Source organism: Saccopteryx bilineata, chromosome 4, assembly GCF_036850765.1.
Source record: "Saccopteryx bilineata isolate mSacBil1 chromosome 4, mSacBil1_pri_phased_curated, whole genome shotgun sequence".
NCBI classification, from domain to species: Eukaryota; Metazoa; Chordata; class Mammalia; order Chiroptera; family Emballonuridae; genus Saccopteryx; species Saccopteryx bilineata.
The window spans coordinates 221,161,504-221,186,392 of NC_089493.1; the positions used below are offsets into that span (position 1 = coordinate 221,161,504).

At 38.3% G+C, this 24,889-nt stretch overlaps 1 protein-coding gene across 1 annotated transcript in view; it reads right to left on the bottom strand.

Moving 5' to 3' along the window:
• Positions 1 to 2,537: 2,537 nt before the first annotated feature.
• The window catches only part of LOC136335644 (basic salivary proline-rich protein 3-like), a 218,483-nt gene continuing 196,131 nt past the window's right edge, over positions 2,538 to 24,889 (bottom strand). The window contains exon 9 of the mRNA XM_066276807.1: positions 2,538 to 3,807. The gene's annotated coding sequence lies outside the window, so the exon portion shown is untranslated. The remainder of the gene's footprint in view (positions 3,808 to 24,889) is intronic.

Sequence of the window (24,889 nt, forward strand, 5' to 3'; positions counted from 1 at the left end):
AAGTGTTTGTTTCTCTTTATTAGTTTTTAGAGAACAATGAAAATGTTGAATTGTTTACAGAGGTCTGATTAAATGTGGTCAGTGGGGCCATGTCCCTACTGCTAACTGTTAGCCGCCCCCTCCTGCTGGCCCTCAACCTACACAGTCACCCACCGCCCTGATCCAAGCCCCCAGCCCCCACCCTTTGCTCCCTGCCACATGCATCTTCTTATAGGCTATTATAGCTGTACATCTGTGTGTGAAATGTGCTCATTCTGACAATCCACTGCTGCTTGGCGCTGCAGAGGCCTTTGTTAGGTAAAACATTGTTGTCAAGCCTAACAAGCAGGTCATGCAATTTGCCGGACACTGCAGCAGAGAACAGCCCAGGATGAATTGCTCCAGCCGCAAACAATGCTCGGTCTCATACTGGAACACGTGTATTGCTTTTGTTGTGCAGTACTACATTTTGTTTTCGTAAGGCTTTGATTTAAAATATATATATATATGTTGCTAGGGTTAGACTACCACAAAATCGCCTGTTTGTTGTATTTACTCAGGATAACTACTATCTTATGGCTAAAGGAAAAAGGCATAAAGTGCTTTAATTGGTCATTTGTGGTCTAAATCCCATTTATGTTTTACCAGAAAGCACAGTGGAGAGAGAAAAAGCTCTAGCTACCATTTTAGCTGACTGTTCGGTTTACTTAAAGGGGTGGTCAAAACCAGAGCATTTAGAAGGAGGTTGTGGAGAGCAATTCTCACTTTATATTTCCACAAAGTAAACAGCCCTTGCTGGGAAGAAATATGAGACCTCATTAATAAGCATATGCCAAGCAGTAAGGAAACAGTCTTTTTACCAGACCAAGCTAAATGAATCAGATCCACAGATGTTTTGGTAAACTAAAAAATTAAGAGAAAGCAAATCATTGCCATCTCAGATCAACACACAGCCTTCAGTGGCCCATGCCCTTCCTCACTGCCAGCCCCTCCCTTGCACATGTGTGCACACACACTCATAGACACACATGCGCACCACACACCAGGACAGCAGCACTGATAGGAAGCAGTGCAGACGCTATTTCTGGCATTCTGATACAATACAGAGCACACACCCCTAATGTGTGAAAGCAGGTTTCTCTCCCCCTCCATGCAGAACATGCTTTCTGAGCCTTTTACAATGTGTATAAACAGTGGCTTATGTAATTACCTTTATGGGGTGGCAATTATTCCTCATAATCAACAACCAGAGTTAAAGCATGTTCCCCCAAAAGACTTTTGGGGATCAATTCTGGATCAATTACATCAGGCTTTGATCTATAACATGTGTCAAGCCATGTTAAAAAAAGAAAGTTTAAAAAAAACAACCTGAACCGTTATGAGGTAAAGGCTAGAGGTTTGATTTACACTGGTTTGTTCTCAACTTTTTCTCTCAATTGTTCTGCCTTACCCTATCCTTAAAACAATTGTGACTTTCTGGGTTTTATCTGTTAGACAGTTTGCTGTTTGGGAATACCAAATGCAGTGAATCTGGACTACATCCAGATTTGATCACACCACCACCACCACCAAGCCCTGAAAATGTCTCCTGGGATGTGGCAGAGGGGAGGGTTTCATAGCTCAAGCTTTGGGACCTAAGTGATCTGGCTTTAGATCCCTATGGTTTGAACAAGATACAAATTAGATCAAATTAACTCCAACTATCACCACAGTAGATAATACTTCAAATGGTGGGTGTAAGGTTTAAGTGAGATAATTAATGAAAGGAAATGTGTAAAGCACTTAACTCAGCACCTGGAACACCATGAGTACCCAGTGAATTCAGTGATTGCTCTCCACTGATGAACAAGGCAGGGAGAGTGCAACATCCCTTCGAAAGGCCCTGCTCCTGTGTAGAGTGCCAGACAAAGCAAAGTGGGTGTTGGTACAAATCACAGGGCTGAACTGTTGAATCCAAAACAGCAGAAGAGGCCCAGTGGAGAGGACTAGACTCTATATGAAGGTATCCAGTTGATGTGGGCTCTTTGTAAGTAGGCTGACTGTAAAATGCAAACCAATAAAGGTGCTCCTCTGCTGGCAAGACACTCTGTCTTTTACAAAGCCTAAAGAACCACAAATGAGAAAAAGCTACTTTACACACCTTATCACCAAGTGTTTACTAAACTCACACCTACCATGTACCAGGCACGGTGCTAGGCATCAGAAATACAGAGGCAGTTCTTCCAAAAAAGAAAGCCTCCCATGACAGGAAATAAACATCTACAATTTATTACAATATAGGTTCAGAACTCAGATTTCCTGAGAGCTACTTCATGCAAACTGAAAGGGACATAACACATATATAATATCACTATTAGGAATTGAGGCTGGGCGATTCATCCTCCTAAAGATGAATTATATAACTAAAGTTATTGGTCAAATTAGATCAATCTCTTGCTGAGAAACAAAATAAAAGTTTTTATAAATTAAATAAAAAGGGATGGTATGAGAACTCTTTAGAGAGCAATATAATACCCCGTTTAAAGAACAATTTAAATCCATTTTATATAGATCAACATTATTTATTCAATAAGAGGGAAACAGCACTTAAACAATTCATTTCTCAGACAACACACAGTGCTATTGACAGTATGTATTGGCAGTTTAATTAAGAAGTCTGTTGATAATGTTAAAAACTTGGCACATTTTCAATTCAAATGGACACTACTCAACACAAAGGTATGTCGATTATTGACTCATACATAAAAATCTGCCACAGACACTACATTAAGTGTCTAGTGTCCGCAGTCACATTATTGTCTTAACACTGGGAAAATCATGACTTACTCTCAGATCACAAATAATATTTTGGAAAAACTGTGTAAGGAATCAACTTATAAAGTGTAGAAGACAACACCATGAATACTGAAATAGTTGAAATTTCATACAGAGCCATTTCCAGGTCTGTTTCGCTCCTTTCCTGCCCTGTCTTGGGTCCATGAGCAAGGACCCTCAAGTTTGATCCAAACCTTCCCCTTCTCCAAGCTAATAATTCACTCAGAATAGCAGGTCCCTAGGCCACAAAAGGTAGAGGCCTATTGAGGCAACAGATGTAATTCACCTCCCCACTTCCCAAGAAATGTATAAACACAATAGAGTTTTCCAACAGACAATCTATATCTAAGGGAGAAAAAATAATTTAAATCAAATTAACTCCAACTATAATGTGTTAATATCTCTAAAGTCTACTGAATATTTATAGAATCAATAAAAAGGATCCTACCTATTAGAGGTCCAAAAAGAAACGGAATTAAGATAGCCTGAATTGTTCACATTAAGAGGGGTTCTTTTTAATTATTAAAAGAACTTAAATTACTTATAGAACACACTTTTTCATTCATTTCATGTCTTAGTCACAACTAAGGGCAGAAGACAAAAAAAGTGCATTGAAATTCATTCAAATCCATTGAAGGCAGGACCGCATCTTGTATGTCTCTCTCGTTTTCCCTCCTGTTCAGTGATTCACAGACAGCAAGGACTCAGGCTGAGAAGGCAACGCATGTTTCAGTTCCCTTTAATTGGGAAGGGCTGCACTGGTTTAAGAAGCAGCTGAGACAAAAAGGGTAAGTTCCATCTCTCCTGATTCCTTCGCTGAGCTGGCTTGTGTAACACCCGCCAGTTAACTGCTGGCAACTGTGGCATTCTGAGTGTTTGTTTCCATTTTTGCTGAAGGGAGCAAGATGATTCTCCAATGGTTGTTTTGCCAATAAAAAAAATGTGAAAGGTGACTTGAAGCAGGTACTCAGTGAAGCAAGCATTCGGCCAACCCCTGTCCTACAGAAAGTACAGCTGTGAACAAAAAGGAAACAAATTATTAATCCAAGGCTTTCTAAGAATTTCTCAAAAAGTACAATTATTGGTCTTTTGCTGATCACTAAAACTACTTAGCTCTACAGTTCAAAATACAACAAAATTACAGGATCTTTTATAGCAATAATGCTGTTTAAAGTTTTCTTTCCTTACTTTAAGTAATAACTTTTAGATCCATGCCACCTCCAGGTGTAGATGCAGATGTAACAAAATCAGAATCACCATATATCCGTTCATTTTGAAAACAAGGTTTCCATACCCAAGTAAGGATTCTATATATTCTTTCCTGCCTTGAAAAACAGTCCTAAAATCCCTCCTGGGTTCTCAAACTCTACCCTTCATGAACATAGCCCCTGCCTGTGTCCTGTCCTGTAGCACCAGTGGGTCTGGAAGCCAGTTGTAAAGCAGTCGTCTGGCTACAGGAGCAGGAGCACACTTTCTTCAGCACAGGGTCTGAGCTCACCAGGGGGACAAGAGGTCTGTACAGAACACTCCTAACATCGTCTCTAGTGGCAAGCCCTTCCCCCACCCCACTGTGAGCAGCATGGAAGGATCCAGGTGGGTCTCACCTTAGGCTTTTCAGTCATATCCATGAACCATATATTAGTAACACTATCTTAGACCAAGAAATAATGACATCTTTGCAAGAAACATTTCCATTCATTCACATGCTCAAGGGCTACTGTCTCTCTGAAATGTTCCATTGCAGACCCACTGCAATGAGGTATAAAACCAACAAACAAACAGGTAAGCTTAGCCTTAACACACCTAAATGTATTTACTAATTATTTATTCAAGTTTTTAAAAATAGGCCCAAGGCAATTGTATACATATTTAAAATGCCCTTTCGCTCATAAGCAAATATGCCATATATATGAGCATTTAAAATCTACCTGGAATCATTTATTTCCTTCTCTACCCATTATGTCAAACCTGTCACTAAAGCCTGTTACTTCTTTTTTTTTTTTTTTTTTTTTTTTTTTGTATTTTTCTGAAGCTGGAAACGGGGAGAGACAGTCAGACAGACTTCCACATGCGCCCGACCGGGATCCACCCGGCATGCCCACCAGGGGCAACGCTCTGCCCACCAGGGGGCGATGCTCTGCCTCTCTGGGGCGTCGCTTTGCGTGACCAGAGCCACTCTAGCACCTGGGGCAGAGGCCAAGGAGCCATCCCCAGCGCCCGGGCCATCTTTGCTCCAATGGAGCCTCGGCTGCAGGAGGGGAAGAGAGAGACAGAAAGGAAGGAGGGGGTGGGGGTGGAGAAGCAGATGGGCGCTTCTCCTATGTGCCCTGGCCGGGAATCGAACCCGGGTCCCCCGCACGCCAGGCTGACGCTCTACTGCTGAGCCAACCGGCCAGGGCCTACTTCTTTTTTTTTTTTTTAATTTTACTTATGAAATTATATTTAACAGGGTAACATTAATCCATAAGAGTGCATAGGTTTCAGGTAAACATTTCTATATCATTTGAACTGTTGATTATATTGTAAACCCATCACCCAAAGTCAAATCATTTTCCATCAATTTACATTTGTCCTTCTTTATACCCTTCCCCCACCCTCTGGTAACCACTTCACTTTTACCCGTGTCCATGAGTCTCAGTTTTATATCCCACCTATATGTGAAATCATGTAGTTCTTAGTTTTTTCTGATTTACTTGTTTCACTCGGTATAATGTTCTCAAGGTCCATCCATGTTGTCATAAATGACATTATGTCATCATTTCTTATGGCTGAGTAATATATTCCATTGTATATCTATATATAGATATATATCTATAGTATATAGATATATATCTATATATATATAAAGATATAGATATATATATACTATATCTTTTTTATCCAGTCCTCTATACAGGAACACTTTGGTTGTTTCCATGTCTTGGCCACTGTGAATAATGCTGCAATGAACAGGGGTGCATGTGTCTTTACGTACCAGTATTTTTGAGGTTTTTTGGTTTTTGTTTTATTTAGACAATTAAATTTAACAGAATGACATTGGTCAATCAGAGTATACAGATTTAGAGAAAACATCTCCACATCGTTGGGCCAGTTGATTATATTGTATACCCATCACCCAAAGTCAAATGGTCTTCTGTCATCCTATATTTTGTTTCTCTTTAAGCCCCTCCTCTTCCCCCTATTTCCCTCCCTTCCCCCAATGCTCTCCCTCTCCACCCCTCCCTTCCACCTGGTAACCTCTGCACCCCATCTATGTTCATAAGTCTCAACTTTGTGCCCCACATATGTATGGAATCATACAGTTCTTAGCTTTCTCTGATTTACTTATTTCGCTCAGTATAATGTTATCAAGGTCCATCCATGTTGTCGTAAATGATCCTATGTCATCATTTCTTCTGGCTAATATTCCATTGTGTGTGTGTGTGTGTGTGACATCTTCTTTATTTAATCCTCTATTGAAGGGCATTTTGGCTGTTTCCATGTCTTGGCCACCATGAACAATGCTGCTATGAACATGGGGGTACATGTGTCTTTACATACCCATGTTTTCAAGTTTTGTGGGTATGTACCCAGTAGAGGGGTTGCTGGATCATATGGTAATTCTATTCTTAGTTTTTTGAGGAACCACCATACTTTCTTCTGTAATGGTTGCACTAATTTACATTCCCACCAACAGTGAATGAGGGTTCCTTTTTCTCCACAGCCTCTCCAGCACTTGTTATTACCTGTTTTATTGATAATAGCTAATCTAACAGGTGTGAGGTAATATCTCATTGTAGTTTTGATTTGCATTTCTCAAATAGTTAGGGATAATGAGCATTTTTTCATATATCTGTTGGCCATTTGTATTTCTTCTTGGGAGAAGTATCTGTTAATGTTCTCTTCCCATTTTTTTATTGGATTGTTTGTTGCTCAGTTTTGTGAGTTCTTTATATATTTTGGATATTAGTCCCTTATCTGAGCTGTTGTTTAAAAATTTCATTTCCCATTTAGTTGGTTGCCTATTTGTTTTATTGTCAGTTTCTTTTACTGTGCAAAAGCTTCTTAGTCTGATGTAGTCCCATTCATTTATCTTTGCCTTTACTTCCCTTGCCTTTGGAGTCAAATTCATAAAATGTTCTTTATGGCCAAGGTCCATGAGTTGAGTACCTATGTTTTCTGCTATGTAATTTATTGTTTCAGATCTTATGTCTAGTTCTTTGATCCATTTTGAATTAATTTTTGTACAAGGAGGTAAACTGTAGTCAAGTTTCATTCTTTTGCATGTGGCTTTCCAATTTTCCCAGCACCATTTATTGAAGAGGCTTTCTTTTCTCCATTGTGTGTTTTTGGCTCCTTTATCAAAGATAATTTGACCATATACATGTGGTTTTATTTCTGGGCTCTCTATTCTGTTTCATTGGTCTGTGTGTCTATTTTTCTGCCAATACCATGCTGTTTTGATTATTGTACCTCATTAGTATATTTGAAGTCAAGTATTGTAATGCCTCCAGATTTGTATTTTTTTTCCTTAAGATTACTTTGGTTATTTGAGGTTTTTTATGATTCCATATATACCTGATAATTTTTTGTTCTATTTCTTTAAAAAATGACATTGGAATTTTGATGGAAATTGCATTAAATTTGTATATTGCTTTAGGTAGTATGGCCATTTTAAATATATTTATTCTTCTATCCACAAACAAGGAATATTTTTCCATTTCATTGTGTCTTTTTCAATTTCCTTTAATAATACTTTGTAGTCTTCAGTATATAGGTCCTTTACATTCTTTGTTATGTTTATTCTTAGGTATTTTTTTGTTGTTGTTACTACTGTAAAAGGGATTATTTTTTTTAGTTCTTTTTCTGAGGTTTCATTGTTGGTATATAAGAAAGCAATAGACTTCTCTGTATATTAATTTTGTATCCTGCGACCTTATTGTAATGGTTTATTGTTTCTAATAGCTTTTCTGTGGAGTCTTTGGGGTTTGCAATGTATAGGATCATATCATCTGCAAAAAGTAAAACCTTTACTTCTTCTTTCCCAATATAAATGCCTTTTATTTCTTCTCTTGTCTGATTGCTCTGGCTAGAACTATGTTGAATAGGAGGGGAGAGAGTGGGCAACCTTGTCTTGTTCCTGATTTTAGAGGAAAAGTTTTCAGTTTTTCACCATTTACTGTAGTAAGATGTTAGCTGATGGTTTGTCGTAAATGGCCTTTATTATGTTGAGGTATTTTCCTTCTATACTCATTTTGTTGAGTGTTTTAAACATAAAAGGATGTTGTATTTCATCAAATGCCTTTTCTGCATCTATTGATAGGATCATATAATTTTTGTTCTTTGTTGTGTTGATATGGTGTAATACGTTAATCGTTTTACATGTGTTGAACCATCCTTGTTTCTAGGATGAATCCCACTTGATCATGATGAATTATTTTTTTTGATGTGTTGTTGTATTCGATTTGCTAGTATTTTGTTTAGGATTTTAGCATCTGTATTTATTAGAGATATTGGTCTGTAGTTTTCTTTTTTTATGTTGTCCTTACCAGGTTTTGGTATGAGGGTTATGTTGGCCTCTTAAAATGTTTTTTGAAGTATTGCTTCTTCAATTTTTTGGAAGACTTTGAGAAGTATAGGAACCAATTCTTCTTTGAATGTTTGGTAGAATTCACTAGTATATCCATCTGGCCCTGGACTTTTATATTTGGGAAGGTTTTTGATAGTTGTTTTGATTTCCTCTCTGCTTATCGGTCTATTTAGGCTTTCTACTTCTTTGTGATTCAGTCTAGGAAGATTGTATTGTTCTAGTAGTTTATCCATTTCCTCTAGATTGTTGAATTTGGTGGCATATAAATTTTCATAGTATTCTGCGATAATCCTTTGTATATCTATGATATCTGTGGTAATTTCTCCTCTTTCATTTTGGATTTTGTTTATATGAGTCTTTTCTCTTTTTTCCTTAGTGAGTCTTGCCAGGGGTTTGTCAATTTTATTGATCTTTTTGAGGAATAAGCTCTCTGTTGTATTAATTTTTTCTATAGTTTTTCTGTTCTCTATTTCATTTATTTCTGCTCTAATTTTTATTACTTCCTTTCTTCTGCTGATTTTGGTTTGCCTTTGTTCCTCTTTTTCTAGTTCCTTAAGATGTGATGTTAGGTTGTTTACTTGGGCTCTCTCTTGTTTTTTCATATAAGCATGTAATGATATGAACTTCCCTCTTATTACTGCTTTTGCTGCATCCCAGAGATTCTGATATGTCGTGTTGTCATTTTTATTTGTCTGTATATATCTTTTTATCTTTTATTTCTTCCTTGACTTATTCATTTCTTAGAAGTATGTTGTTTAATTTCTACATTTTTGTGGGTGTATTTACTTCTTTTTTGCTATTGAATTTTAGTTTCAAAGCTTTATGGTCAGAAAATATGTTTGGTATAATTTCAGTCTTTCTGAATTTGTTGGTGTTGGTTTTGTGGCCCAGTATATGGTCTATTCTTGAGAATGTTCCATGTACACTGGAGAAAAATGTATACGCTGACGTTTTGGGATGAAATGTCCTGTCGATGTCTATTATTTCCATTTGTTCTAGTGTTTCATTTAAGGTCGAAATTTCTTTATTGATTTCTGTTTGTATGAATGATGTAAAGACATCAATGGTGTAATGAGGTCACCAAGTATGATTATATTTTTTTCGGTTTGCACTTTTAGATCAGTTAGTACTTGTCTCATAAATTTTGGTTCTCTTTGGTTTGGTGCATATATATTAAGGAGTGTTATGTCTTCTTGATACTGTCCCCTTTATCATTATGAAATGTCCACCCTTGTCTCTGATTACCTTTGTTGTCTTGTAGTCAGCATTGTCAGATATGAGTATGGCTAGTCCTGCTTTTCTTTGGATAGTATTTGCTTGGAGAATCATTTTTCAACCTTTCGCTCTGAATCTATTTTTATCCTTGTAGCTTAAATGTGTCTCTTGAAGGCAGCATAGTATTGGGTTTTGCTTCTTGATCCAATCTGCTACTCTGTGCCTCTTTATTGGTAAGTTCAATCCATTTAGATTTAGTATAATTATTACACTTGAAGATTTCCTATTGCCATTTTATATACTGCTTTCTGATAGCTTTGTGTCTTGTTTGGTTCTTTTTTTTTTCTGTCATTTGTTTTTGTTTGGTGGTGTTCCATACTTCTATCTTCTGTTTCTTCTCTTTTTAAACTTTGTGTTTCAGTAGTGGCATTTTTGGGGGTGATTACCATTAGGTTATTAGAAAAAAATTATCATATTTATTAGAGTCCATTATCTCATGAGTGCTTCTGTACTCCATCCTCCTTTGTTACTGCTGATATTTACCCTCTCCCCTTTTGTGTTACTGTTGTCACAGACAATCCTTGTTTTTATTGTGGTTTTCTTAAAAAATTTTTACTTGTAATTTTGTCTTGTTTTGTTCTTTGTATCTGGTTGGATAACCCCCTTTAGTGATTCCTGTAGTGGGGTTTTCTGGTGATAAATTCCCTCGGCTTCTGTATGTCTTCTGTATGTTATTTCCCCTTTATATTTGAAGGATAACTTTGATGGATATAGTATTCTTGGCTGGTAGTTCCTTTCTTTCAGTAGTTTAAATGTTGGGGTCTACTCTCTTCTGGCTTCTAGAGTTTCTGCTGATAAATCTGATGATAGCCTAATGGGCCTTCCTTTACATGTTATATCCTTCTTCTTCATAGCTGCCTTGAGGATTCTTTTTTTGTCATTGATTTGTGATAATTTCATTACAGTGTTCCTTGAAGTAGGTTTGTTTGGGTTGAGGTAACTCGGTGTCCTGTTTGCTTCTTGGATTTGAGGCTCTAACTCTTTCCACAGGCTTGGGAAGTTCTCATTGATTATTTGTTTCAATATGTTCTCCATTCTCTTTTCCCTCTCTTCCTCTTCTAATATACTCATTATTCTTATATTGCTCTTCCTGATGGAGTCGGGTAATTCTTGTAGGGCTTTCTCATTTTTTTAAATTCATGAGTCTCTCTCTTCTTCTCTCTATAGTATTTCTAGTTGCCTGTCTTCAATGTCACTGATTCTCTCCTCTATATGGCTTGTTCTATTGGCTAAGCTTTTACCTCATTTATCAGTTCGTGTATTGAGTTTTTCATCTCTGTTTGGTGTTTTTTTTTATAGTTTCAATTTCCTTGAAGTTGTTTTTTGAGCTCACTAAATTGCCTCTTAGTGTTTTCTTGTATCTTATTGAGTATTTTTAGAGCTTCAATCTTGAATTCTCTGTCATTAAGCTCCAAGGTTTCCATGTAATTGAGTTTTTTTCCTGGGGATTTTTCATCATCTATCTGAACTACGTCTCTGTCTTGTATATCCATATTTGATTTTTTTTTCTTTGATGGCATTTGCGGGTGATATTGTTAATAACCCCAATAAGAGATCATTATTCCTTTTTCTGGCAAGGGGCGCTACACTACAAGATTTGCCTCTGCAAGATTCTTGGGTGATCTGTTAAGGTCTAGCTGTCGCCTTTGTAATGGCGAAGGCAGAGTCATTGCATTGGTAAGAGGGGTTTATTGCTAGGGCTTTGCAACTTTATACCAGCATTGACTGACCAGGAGTCCTCCAGGCCCCTCCCCCATGTCCCCACAGAGCAGGGGATCTAGTCTCTGGCCCATCTCTCACAGCAGAGAGCAGCCTGGAGACCTAGTGTAGGGGGATCCACCACCACTGCTGTTTTCACAGCAAGGGGAACAATGAGGAACCAGGAGGCTGGGGTGACAGAGGCCAGTCCTTCCTCCAATATCACTCTAAGCTCTCCAGGCACAGCCCTGTGCTGGTCCGGGGGGGGGGGTGCCACAAGCCAGTATCCCTGAATTTCGTGACCAGCTGCGGCAGAGATCACAGATCAGGGGCTTCCCGTCCAAACACACTGAACTCCCTCCAGCAAGCTGGTGCCCGAGCTTCAGAGCCAGTGGTGTGCAGATCCCAGATCAAGCACATCTGGTGCCACAAGGCTAAATTGTGCCAGTTGGGTGGGCAAATCAAGTGCACCCCAGTGTCCTGTGGACCGATCTCCATAAGCTATTCACCTGCAGTTCTTGGGAGCTTGCCACTGGTTTTGTGTGTGCCCTGTGCCTGTAATAGCTCAGCCCTGCAATCACGGGTGCAGCAGATGCTGGGAAGTGGCCCTGCTCCCCGTTCTTGGTTGTGGCCCCTTGCTCTGCTCCTCCCCCCCACCCCGGCTCTCCAACCTGGTTCCTCTGGGTCTGAGACAAAGCCTGGGCAAACAGTGCCTCACTCCCTCGGGTCTGTGAGGAAGGAGAAAGACTCAGTCCTCTGGTATTATTTTTTCTTCTGTGCTTTAGCCCACTTTCTTGCACGATCATACCTTTGTCTATCTGGTGTGTGTATGTTTCAGGTTCATCTGGGTTTTTTTATCTACATATAGTTGTAGAATTTGTTGAAATTTCCAGGGGAGAGATGAAGAGTATCTCTCATGCCGCCGTTTCTCTTGCCTGTTACTTTTTAATTTGAAATGTACTTTGCAGTCTCCTTTTCTTCTGAATTTCTACTAAATCCTACTACCTTTATCAGACCTTGTTCTCTTCACCCTGATATATGACAGCCTCCTAGCTATGCCTGTTTCCTCGGCTGTAGTCTCAACTTCTTCCAAGTTGATACTGCTTCCCCTGGGCTTCCACTTTTGCTGTTCACCCAAGAATCACTCTGAGCTAGGGCCCCCAAAGTCACCACTTAAAAGGCTCAGAGTGGCTGTGACCTTCAGCCCACCCTCATCAGGCAGGCAAAAGAGGAGTAACCTCAACCCAATAGATAGCATGACTGGAGTTCCCTTTTTGGCTATAAATACACTGACTTTGCCCCACACTGCTTCATTATCCTTTCTCCCTCTCTTTCCCTACTAACTCCAGACATACTGGTCCAGACTTCAGAACTGGCTTCTGCCTTGATTACTTTCCCATTTCCTAAAATGCCTTATGCCTTGCCCCAAACCTAAATCAACTTGCCTGGGGCTCTGAAACAACCCCATCCCAGATCCTATTCCAGTTCCCCAGCTGCTGGCTGGGAAGCCAGGATCAGATTGCCCAGTGCCATGACACCACCATTCTTGACTCTAAATCTCACCTACTATCTACATTCTAGTTGCTCAACCTCCTGCTGAATTAGATCTCCTCAGATTCAACTCTTTTCCTGAGCCAATCCCAGGATCCTCACATCCTCTTGGTCACTGAGGATTGGATGTTGGCAACCCTAGTGTAGCCAGGCTTTCAATTCCTAATACAACCAGTCTTGACTTCCTCCTGTTCCCTGGCAACCTATGTTTCTGAGATACTAAATAGGAACACACTCTTACCAACTCAGACAAATTCTAACACTATAATGTTTTATAATATCTATCTTTTATTTATTCATGCATTAATCAGTCATTTATTAATTTATCTTCACTTAATTCCCTAAGAAAATAAAGAGATTAACATTAACTTAGTTTAAACAAAAATCTTACATGACTACCTATGGTGTAACACCTGCCTGATTTTTAAAGTATTGCTCTTCATTTTCTAGTCTCCAACATGAAGTCTCTGCTTCAGGCACAAAAGTCTACTTCCCTCTCCACTTATTCCCAATCTTCATTCATCCTCTTTATTCTACCTTCTTAATTAGCTCTGCCTTCTTAATCACCTTATTTGTGACATGATCCAAGAAGCATTCTCCAAGAAACAAATCCACATTGATTTATTCTTTATCTGGATTCCTATGGAATAATCAATATCACACAGTTTAAGTACTTGGTTTACACTAAATATTTTTATATACATTAGCTTGGCAAACATACTGCTAGTTCTTTGAGAACTGCGAGAAAAGCCATAACACCTATGCATGCTATGGTGCCTCCGAAGTACCTGATATTGACCTACAGTGGGAGAGCAAAGTTCCACTTCCATCTTCTCTCTATCTTTACTCTACTCCCCACCCCCACCCCCGTGGAAGTGGCTGAATCAAGTTATTTAACTCAAATAAACCTTTTAAAAAGGGATAAAGCTTTTGGTGTAGTGAAAGAAAAGGTTAAAGTCCTGGCTTCTGTAAGCTGTTGTTGGTTGGAGTTCATCTCTTGGGCTTCTTCTCTCTTTGCATTGGCTCTCAGCACTTCAATGTAGCTGATGAGGCAAAGCAACTCTGAAACTGCCTCCCACTTGGGAGGTGCTTCCCAATACCAATACTCCCAGCCCACCCCAGTTAAGGCCTAGAGCAGCCTAATTAAACTAACCCTAACTTAAATTTTATCTTTCTTTTTTTTTTGCTTTTCTCCTACCTCATCTAGCAAAGCAGGACCTAAAGGGCTGGTCCTGGGGGAAAGGGACCAAGGAGGCCTAACTGTGCAAGACTCGGTATTTCCAAGCAGCTCTGCATGGACAGCTGAGCTTATCAGAGAATGCGCTAGGTTCGGGGTGGGGTATGGTAGGAAAAGGCAGCCCCCAAGTAACAAATAAGAATAAATGCGTATGTACTTGAGGTCTATCCTGTGCTTATCTCTGCCAAGTACCTGTAGCCCCAGGAGGTACTTGGGTAAGTATCTGTGGGTCCATCTCAGCATAACTACTACCTTAGTATCAATAAATATCTGTGAATTGATTTTTCTATAGTAAATATGTGAATATTATTACTCTAGGCCAAGAATTCTAAGAAACTTTGAAATTTTGGGTCAGAGTTGTTTATGATTTATATATTGAATACATGCCTCACTACAACTTTAGAATAATTTTATTTCTACAAAGCCATTTCTCTAAGAACACACCTCTTACAACATAGATCTTGGGTTTCTTCCACTGTGAAATTTGAATTAGCACTTACAGATGACAAGCTTCTATGGTACAATTATAATATCTCACATATTTTGAACATTTAAATATATCATACACACATTATATACATACGTACATAACCTTGATGTACTATTTGAAAAGAAATCATGAATGTAGGTATATCCTAAGTCATAAGATCATCAGTCACTTGTTCAAGTCTGTGGTCAAAATTTCACTTAGAAACAATGTTCTTAATTAGCATGTGATGCAGAGTCTGCCAATTGTCCCCATCTCCTCCCCTTTTCCTTTATTAATAGAACTCCTGAATGTTGAGAGCTGTGTGGCTACAAAGTATATTTTCAGGCCTTCCTGGAAGCTAGTATGACTAGCAGGATGTGAGTATAAATTAGAAGTCCAATATTTAGGGAATGCCTTTAAAGAGAATGCTTATGTATCGTCAGATATATATATGAGTAAGGCTAACACCTAGGGAGAGCAGAGAGCAGGAAGATGAGAGTTTCTTTCTCCCTCACTCAACAGTCTAAGCATAAGCAGTCTGGAGGTTAACAGTTCCATTTGGTCAGGTAGCTTTCTCTAGTTTGTTTAAACCATTATATTTTGGAGTCTCTTAGCCCAGATACAGGTTCGGCTGCTGTAACAAATACAGCACTATAATTCTAGCTCTTACTAGCTATCCAACCTTGGACAGATTATTTAAACTCTATGAACTTGTTTTATTGTTTATACATACTCTATAGGTTGTTGTTTGCAACATAAAACTGTGTCTTTTGTTTTGTTTCCCATTACACCCCTAGCTTCTAGCACAGAATCTGCATTTAATAAGCATTCTATAAAAATTAGTTATTATTGCCATTTCTGTTGATATGCAAATCTAGACAAATAATGCCATACTTTAACAACTATCTATTAGGTACTTCAAAAAACAAACAAACCATGAAATAATACAACAAACCAACATGATATACATTCGAATGGTAACATTTTCTGACACAAATCTTAGAAAATATAGTCTAACAAGAGGTTTTTATCTGACTTGTGAATTTATTTATATGAAAATTCTTATATGTTAAATGGTTGTCAATGTAAAGAACTGACTTTACTGCTAAATGTCATCTACTTCACTTGGGCAACTCTGGAGAGTCGAAGGCACGGAGCCCAGTAGCACTGGTTCTGTGCCCTCTAGTTTTCATCACAAGGCTCCATTGTGCATGCATATGATGCAAACAAAACAAAAAATGCTGATTTTATAACACATTTACGGTTGTGAATTTGTATTGTAATAGTTCATAATCTCATGAAAAGTAATTCTTATGTCTTCCCAAAGGAAGACGAGTACTTCTTGCTTCTACAAAAAATAGCATGGAGGAGAGTTTTCAGTAAAACACAGTCCTCCTATTGGAGAGTACTTAATAAACACACACACACCTGGCTGCTTTCATTCCACCACAAGTGGTACCCATTTGCCAGTCATCAAGGTAATACAGTCTGATCTATTGAGGTGATGGATTCTGAAGAACTGTGTAAGCCTGTCATTAAGGGGAGGATAAATTATAGTTTCTATGCAGGACATTATAGTGCTTACATTCCTCATCCATACAGCCTAGGAAACACAGGGGAAAGCAACAAGATGATAATAAAGCTGAATATGGACTTATTGTTTCTCTCTCCAATGAATGTTGTGAGCTGGTCACCAGTCTACACTTTCTACTATATATACATAAAGTTCTATTCTTTCTGGCTAATATAAAACCTTTCATAAAGAAAACAAAGATTATGCACAAAAGTGACTATTCAGTAATTTAAGTCTAACTTGATGCCTTGTGCTTCCACTTCTAACATGTATTTTTCTCTTTTGCTCTACCTATCTATATAGCCATTTTGTTTCTCAATAATTTCTTAGTAACATACTTAAAATTCTCATCAGGATGGAAATTACATCTAGAGTAAAAGTCATTAATTAGGTGAACTGAAAATACAAGTCTGAATTAATGACAAGTTTTAAGTGTGTATGCAGTGTCAGAAAGATCACAGTAAGAGCAATATTTGAGAGGATACTACAAAAAATCATTGGGCTGAACACTTTACATGCATTATCTCATTGAGTCACAAAAGTGTGGGAGGTAATAGCATCCAATTTTCACAAACTAGAAAACAAAACCTGAGTGGTATTAAGTAACTTGCTTAAGGCCACATTGCTAATGAGAGAAAGAACTCCTTTCTAACCCGAGTTGGTCTGACTCCAAAGTTTATGCGTGCTCATTTCCATCACACCAAACTGCTGGGGTTTCTCTTCAACCAATAACAATAAGAGAGCAATGTCTCAGATTAGGTTAACAAGACTCTAAAGTACTGAAGAACCCTGCTTTAGTGAAAATATGAGAAGTATCTGAAATCAGCTCACCAATTATTTTAGGAAGGTAATACTATCTGCTATTTATGAAGTACATACTGCACACCAGGTACTTTCTATACATTAAATCTAACCCTCACAGCAAACCCATAAATTAGATAACTATCTTCATTTTGCAGATGAGGGAAAGACAGTCAGAGAAGCTAAGTAATTTGTATAAGGTCACATAGCTGGTAAGTGGCACAGTCTTTGCACTATGTCATTGGGCCATACTACCTCATTCCCTCTCCTGCAAGGCCTTGCTATATAGAGTGCTTAAAAAGACTACTTCTTAAAGCAATAATGCCACCCCTCTGTAATTACCACATTTTTCGCTCCATATGATGCTCTAACCATAAGTCACACCTAGGGTTTTAAGGAGGAAAATAAAATAAATAATATTCTGAACCAAATGATGTGTTAAAATATTTAATAAAGTACATTTTTTGCTCTATAAGACGCAAGGGCATTTTCCCCTCCACTTTTGGGGGTGAAAAAGTGTGTCTTCTGGAGCAAAAAATACAATATATTTATACTATTTATTAGCTCAGCAAAGCTTTTGTTCAGAGACAATGCAAAAGTAAACTTTAAACCAGGTCCTGCCCTCATTATCATAAATTCCAACTTTAGTGAGGTCCATGTTAATGGGTTTTACTGTATATAGGAAAGAGTTTAATAGTCACTTAGCCCTGCTCAATCTCCATTAACAAATCTAGAAAGCCACACAGAGGTGAAGGGAGGAAGAGCAGTGACCTCAAAACTAAAACAGATAAGAAGTGCCTATAATTTGTACTCCGGCGAAAAGTCATAATACATAAGATATACCAATACAACAATATAGTACATATGCTAACATATGATAACAAATATTCAACCCTACAAGTTTAAGTGCTCTATTCGTCAATTAAAGAAAATTAATCCTACTTAAATGTTCATATTAAGGACTACAGCCATAGCAAATTGGCCATAATAATTAAAAGTCCATTTCAAATCTCTTTGGTGAAAGTAAAATGATCTGACATAGCCAGGCGGTCTGGCCCTTTCTACAGTGCTGTATAAATGTGCACATTATGTGAAAATTCCCAGCTATTTAATATAGTCATCTTTGCTACTCTCTGCATTTGTTTCTAATGAAGGCATGCTTCCATGTATACCCTGAGTGAGACAAATGTACAAGTTGTGACAGCCAAGCATATGTCTGCTCCCAGAGCCAAGTCCATAATATATAGGTTTGTCCCACCACAAGTCATCACAATGCAGCAAAGATCTCAAACAAATTCTACCTGATTTGTGGGGGCTCCCTAGAGCAGTCAGGATCCCACAGCTCTGTCAGATTGCACCATGGTTTTTTCCCTTGTCTTTAGGTCAGCTTGTAAACAAGCTACCACTACCTGGGCCTCACTGCAAGAAAAACAGCCTTGGGCACAAGTAAACCAATCCCGTGGAGGGTGCCCTGACTATTTTAGGCTGAGACTCTGTGGGGTAGGTGGGTTTAAGATCATTTGTAATCTGGCTAGACTCTCAATAGGTCAGCTGCTTCTTAGTAATAGAGTCAAACCTTAAAGGGGGCAAGGTTGCTGAAAGCCATCCTGAAGAATAGGTTTTGCAATCATGAAACATCCAGAGTAAATTAATCTCCTATTGCTACTCTACATGAAGTATAAAAGTATAAATGTCCCTACTATATGAGTGGAAATGAATCCAAATACCCGAGGCTGCTATAACTCTGAAATCCTGTGTTTTGTGTTGGTTTGCCAACCAGGTTCACAGAAGTATGACTTTAGGACTTAGTCCTTCACTTCACTTTCAACCACTTGGCCAGAGTACCATAACAGTACTATTTCTTTAGTCTATTTCAATTTTAAGTCATCGAAAGACATTACTGAAAAAGAATATGAAAACTTATTCTCTGAAGTTTTCAAAGTTAGAGTGAGGAGAAAACATCTGTCCTGGGATAAACTAAGCTTTCTCAGAATCCTTCCCAACCAATAAGTCTCTGATTATTATTAATCAATTAATCACTGCCCCATTTCTTGTAATCGCAAAAAAAAGTGAAACAATATAAATGACCAGCAGTTGAAAAATTGTCTTATTAAGAACCGTCTAAGCCACAGACCACTGTGCAGCCATTAAAAATAACAAGATAGGTCTCTATTTACTGACATGAAAATGTGTTCAGTGAAAAAAGGAAAATGCAGAACAAAATGTATAGTAAGTTACCTTTTTGGAAAAATTACAACTATATGTATATAAATAAATGTATATATAGATTATATAAAACAAAAATATGTTTTAGAGAGATGTAAGTATAAAAACTTACTTTTTCACACTTATAAAAAATTTATACTCATAAAAATGTATATTTCTGTTATGTGATATTCAGGGAAAGATATTTATTATATACTTATATATACATACATTTCCATATGCATAGAAAAATTAGGAAGAATTAAAAAATACCATAACTGGGTGACTGAAGTGACAAGCATTTTTTTCTTACAGTTTTGCAGGCTGGGAACCCAAAGATCAATGTGTGAGCTGATCTGATTTTTGGTGAGGGCCCACTTCCTGGCTTACAGACAGCCACATTATTTGCGGTATCCTCAAAAGATAGGAGGGAAGAAGGGACAGAGAGAGAGAGAACAAAGCTTCTGGAAAGTAAGATTAGTAAAAAAGGGCTTGAACTTTTTGCTCTGTATACACTATTGGCTTGAACTTTTTGCTCTGTATACACTATTGTATTTATTTAGGTTCCAAGCAATTCCCCCAAATTGATACCCCCTTCCTCTCCTAGGCTCTGAACAAGAGTGTGGTGGTTGGGGGGGGGGGGTAGGTGTAGGGATGAGGGAGGGGGGAGGGGGAGGGGCACAAAGAAAACTAGATACAAGGTGACAGAGGACAATCTAACTTTGGGTGATGGGTATGCAACATAATTGAATGACAAGATAACCTAGACATGTTTTCTTTGAATATATATGTACCCTGATTTATTGTCACCCCATTAAAATTAATAAAAATTTATTTATATTAAAAAAATACAAAAATAAAAAAGGCAAGAGGCTAAATAAAGTATAACCTTTATTACTAATTGAAGCCAAGGTAGAGGAGGTAGCTTAGTGTGGAAGCCAAACCAAGCGTCTCTGTCTAAACTGTAGACAAGTCATCTCCACAAACTAGTCCTGCTGCACTGGACTGGGCTCTTGGTGGGCAGGCCCTTTCTGGGTAGAAAAAAGGTGGCAAGAATCTGAGTTGGCCCACTTATTCACTCCAAATTTACCAATCAGGTAAATCACTCTCCCTCTAGGGCAGAAAAGAGGTCTGTCAAGTAGGAGTCTAGTCGTGTCTGTGGCAGTAGTAACAGTGGTGGCTGAGTCTAAATAGCAGTCTAGGTTAAAAAATAAATAGTGAGAAGGAAAAGGCAAGAAAGTACACAAGAGGAATTAAAAGAAAGAAAACAGAGTAGGGCATTTAGGGAAGGATTATTTTTTAAAGGAAGGGACCAAAAAATGTCAAATGTGGAAAGTGGAAGAGACAAAATAATTTATAGCAAGAGTCTAGACACAGTGACAGAATCAAGAACACAAGTCTTGAAGGTAGATGCCTCTTACTGAGATTTGAATAAAATGGAAGAAAGAGGAAAATCCACAATGATTTAAGGCAAGGATGAAGGAACAGAAGTTGAGTTCATATCATGGGATCAGTTTTGTAAAAAGGTAGAGGGATTCTGGGCTAACGGCGAAAAACAAAAATTAAACTTGCAAACTGCCTCAGGGCTGGCTGTGTTCAAGTCAAGACAAAAGAGCAAAACCAAGACCTACTTGTAAATGTTTTATCATACTGTGATACTTCTGAAAAATTATATGATTTATTATTTATAAGACATTGCTTAGATTAGTATTGATGTATATGTACTCTATATCATTCAACATCATACATCATAATATTAGTTTATTCACATGCTCCTTTGTCCCTGGGAAGCCTAAGGAATAAAGTTTTCTTATAAATAACAGTGGTTTAAGCTTGACTGGCCCTGTGCAATTTTTCATTGCAATTCTGGCTACTATTACACCAAATTCCCCAAATCACAATTCAGCATAGTGTAAAATCAAACAGACCAAAGAAATTTGTGGAAAGATTCATAGTCTATAAGTCTGGCTCCATACTTTTACTGATAAAGAAATTTCTGCACTGGAAATGTTTCTGTATTTCCACTGATCTATCTCCATGCTGCAGTCTCAGTGGCCACATAAGTTCTTCTGATAAACAAACACGTCTAGTAAACAGATTTCTATGAATTTTAAAAAAAAAAAAAGAGGGAAAAGCTTCATATCTTATAAGAATTCTCAAAGTTATATCCTTTATCAGCATTTTTTTTTCTTTTTTTGTATCAGGTTTTAAAGTTATGTTCCAAGTCTCCATTCCTTGATGTGGTTTAGCTTTACAACCCTTTTAACTAGCAGGGTTTTTTTTACATCATTTAGGTTTGCAAACTGTGCGCTACAGCCCCTACTCATGCTTCTCAGCTACGATGAAAAGTTATGCTGCATTTGGCTAAGTGTCGAGGCTGGTACCAGAGATGATCCATAATGGTGATGATCATGCAAATCAGCCTCTCGCAAGTCCAGCCCCTCAGAGGAGGCCTTCCAGTTCTGTGTCCCCAGTGTTGCCTCACTGTCCCCAGGATAAAGCAAACCATCTTTGCTGCTGACACTAGACACAGCAGAGACTGGTTCTCCTGACATAAATTAGTGAACAGCAGTGAATCTTTTATTTGGGGTACCAATATGATTTTATTTAAAAGAATAACTATCATAATTGGGCTTCTGTCACTTTAAATTTTAATGGTGAAGAGTAATATGGAGGCTGCTGGAACTTTAAATTACGGCTTTCAGAAGCTTCTCACTGAATCTTTCAATTATTCTCTGTAAGTACTTTCTCAAAGCATGTAGCACCATGACATTGATATCACAATTCAAATCTAAATTCAAAACTGACTGTAAGGCTATAAGCTATGTGCTGGCATGCCGGCACCTCATTTTATCTTTGAACTTCTGAGGAGGCAAATCAAGAGGTGCTCTCCCAGAGCTCAGCCAGCTGTTTGCCAAATATTCAAATTCCCTGGCATAAAGAGCCTTTCAGATTTCCCCACATCAAAATTAGTGACGACCCCCTATTTCTCTCATTAGTCTCTGGCTCACCTACATGGTGCACTAGCCTGCCTGCCTCACTGGGCTAAGTGTTGGCTCTCCCCTGCTCACTCACCTCCTGGGCTCCCCGACACCAGTCATCAGATCCAGGGCATGCTAGAATGGCAGCCACTGCACAGAACCACGTGGGGGAGGGGCTCAAGCCTGTGTTCCCTTGAAGTGGATCTGAAAGAGGGGCTGAGCTGATATTTGTAGTGTCAGAAGACAGAGAGCAAAGAGTGTGTGGATTTTACTTAAAATGCATTTATTAGGCTGGAGCCAGAAATGGAATTGGTAAGACAGCAGGGAAAAGTGAAAAAGATCTCCTCTTTTAGTTTGGTGTCTTAACTTCCTTGTTATGTACCTCCTTTCTTTAATCATTTTAATATTTTATTTTCATATTCAAACAAGTGGAAATAGATACATGTATTTATAGGCTTAACTTTAGACTGCTTCAACAATTTTAAAATGAGTCCCCCACCTCAGTCAATACAGTGCCACATGCACAACTGTAAATAACTAAATCCAGCTGCACTAATGAACCCACAATGAAAGACAACCCGCATTTCACATTTTAAAGATTCTGAAGCAATTTTCCTCAGCTGGGTAACTGAGAACAGAGCACATGGGGAGTTTAGAAGGAGAAACGGACCAAGGTGCCATGAGACAACAGCCCCTACCCAATGGCTTTTCAAATTTCCTGATGCTGGACACCACAGCCCGGGTTTCCAGCTGAAGGAGGGGTTTCTTGATTTCTTCAGGAAAAGTGTGTTTTTACTTGTTCATTTCCTGTGATATGTTTGCACTTGGACAGAAGGGGCACAGCAGGGATGCTTTCAGGGCACATTTAGGGGGAAGCCAATCTCCCAGGAGCTGTGAATGCCAGATGTCAAGCCAGCGTGTCCTGCTGAGCCTACTCTAAGCAGGATGCACAGTCACCAAATTATGGTCTGTGAAGACTCTGCTGTCCTAATCTGGGGCCTGGCCTTAACTACAGGCAAAGCATGGTAGAAATTTATGTCATTTAAAAAATAACAACAATAAAAGAAGCCACTAACATGCATGTAAAAAGTACCTGAAAACCAGATAGGTTGATGTTATTCCAGATCTGCCAGTCAAATATATTCATTCCATCAACCCAAATCATCGTAAGGCAACTTTCTTCTGGGAACCCTCAGCGGCAAAGGTCAGGAGGCCCACATATGGAGTGGCCAAAGGGTTGTTAATCAACATTTTTTTGGTGAAAACAGCCTTAAACACTGCTTTGCTCTGGGATGAGGACTATGGTGCCCAGAGAACACTCTTCTAAGAAACTGACCATGCACAGAGAAACAAAATTCTTAAAACTCACATTGATTTTGGTTGGAGCCCAAAGCAGCGCAATTACAAATCCTATCTGGCTTGAATATTTAAGGCTTATGAAGTATTTCAAACACAAAACGTTCTACACAAATCATTCACCTAAATATTTATTAAGCTCCCATTGCATACCATATACTATACTTTGATGAGCCAGTTTTGGTTAAAGAATAATTCTCATACTACTGGATTTCTCTGCAGAATTTAGTACCATGGCTTGCCCCTTCATCTTAAAGTTCTGTAAAAGTTCTCTCCCTGCTGGAGGGGTCTACCTCATGAATCACTGTCCCTTTTTACCAATTCCTCTTCCTCAGCCCTGTCCTCATTTCACTACAGCAATGGGGGCGAAAGGTAGTTATCAAAATAATTTTAGGGATATTTTTTCAAACTACACAGATAATTTTTACACCTGATTCGCTGAGTCAATTTGAGAATCATTACCTATTATAAACCACTCACTATTTCTATCTGCAGAAATCATATCCCTTAATAGTTTGGGGATGAGAAAAATAAAAGACTGAAGATCTCTGTACTTAACATTTTTTCTTGACATTATCTGCTCCTGTAATTTCAACTATTACTTATATGCTGATGATTTAAAAATAATATTTTAAGCCCAGAATCATAGATGAAAATGCCTAGTGGACCTCTGTTTTCAAATAACCTACTAACAAACTCATCAAGTGCAACCACAGATCTATTGTCTTTAGCTTTCTTCTCTTCCCCTTGTTCATAGTATCCACTCAACGGATACTTCACACTCCCACTTCCCAGCACACATACATTACGTTGGTTACCAGGCCCTTTCTGTCTTCCTTAGGAACACATCTTGAGTCTGTCTGCCATGTGCCATACTCACCTGGGCCTCTGCAGTGGCCCCCTCAATCCTTCCTGCCAACAGCCTATCTACTTCAAATTATTTTCTTCATGCTCTTGATTTCTACTGATGGAAGCAGGAAATCTAAAAATGTGGCACTTAAAATATACAAAATGATTTCTGATAGCACACAGACTTACTTATAAAATATTTATATATTTTGCCCTGTGCAGTGAGCTCAGTTGGTTAAAATGCCATCCCAACATACCAAGTTGCGAGTTTGACCCCTGGCCAGAGCCCATACAAGAATCAACCAATGAATGCAAAAATAAGAGGAACAACAAATCTATGTTTCCCTCTCTATGTCTCTCTTTTCCTTTCTCTCTTATTCTTTCTCTAAAAATCAATTTTAAAAGTTATTTATATACTTTAATAGGTTTAGAATAGTAGAATTAACTGATCAAACTGGGATTTTAAGTTAATATTGAGTTGCTTTTAAAATTAATTTTAGTATAAAAACTGGACAATTAAAAATTGATTCAG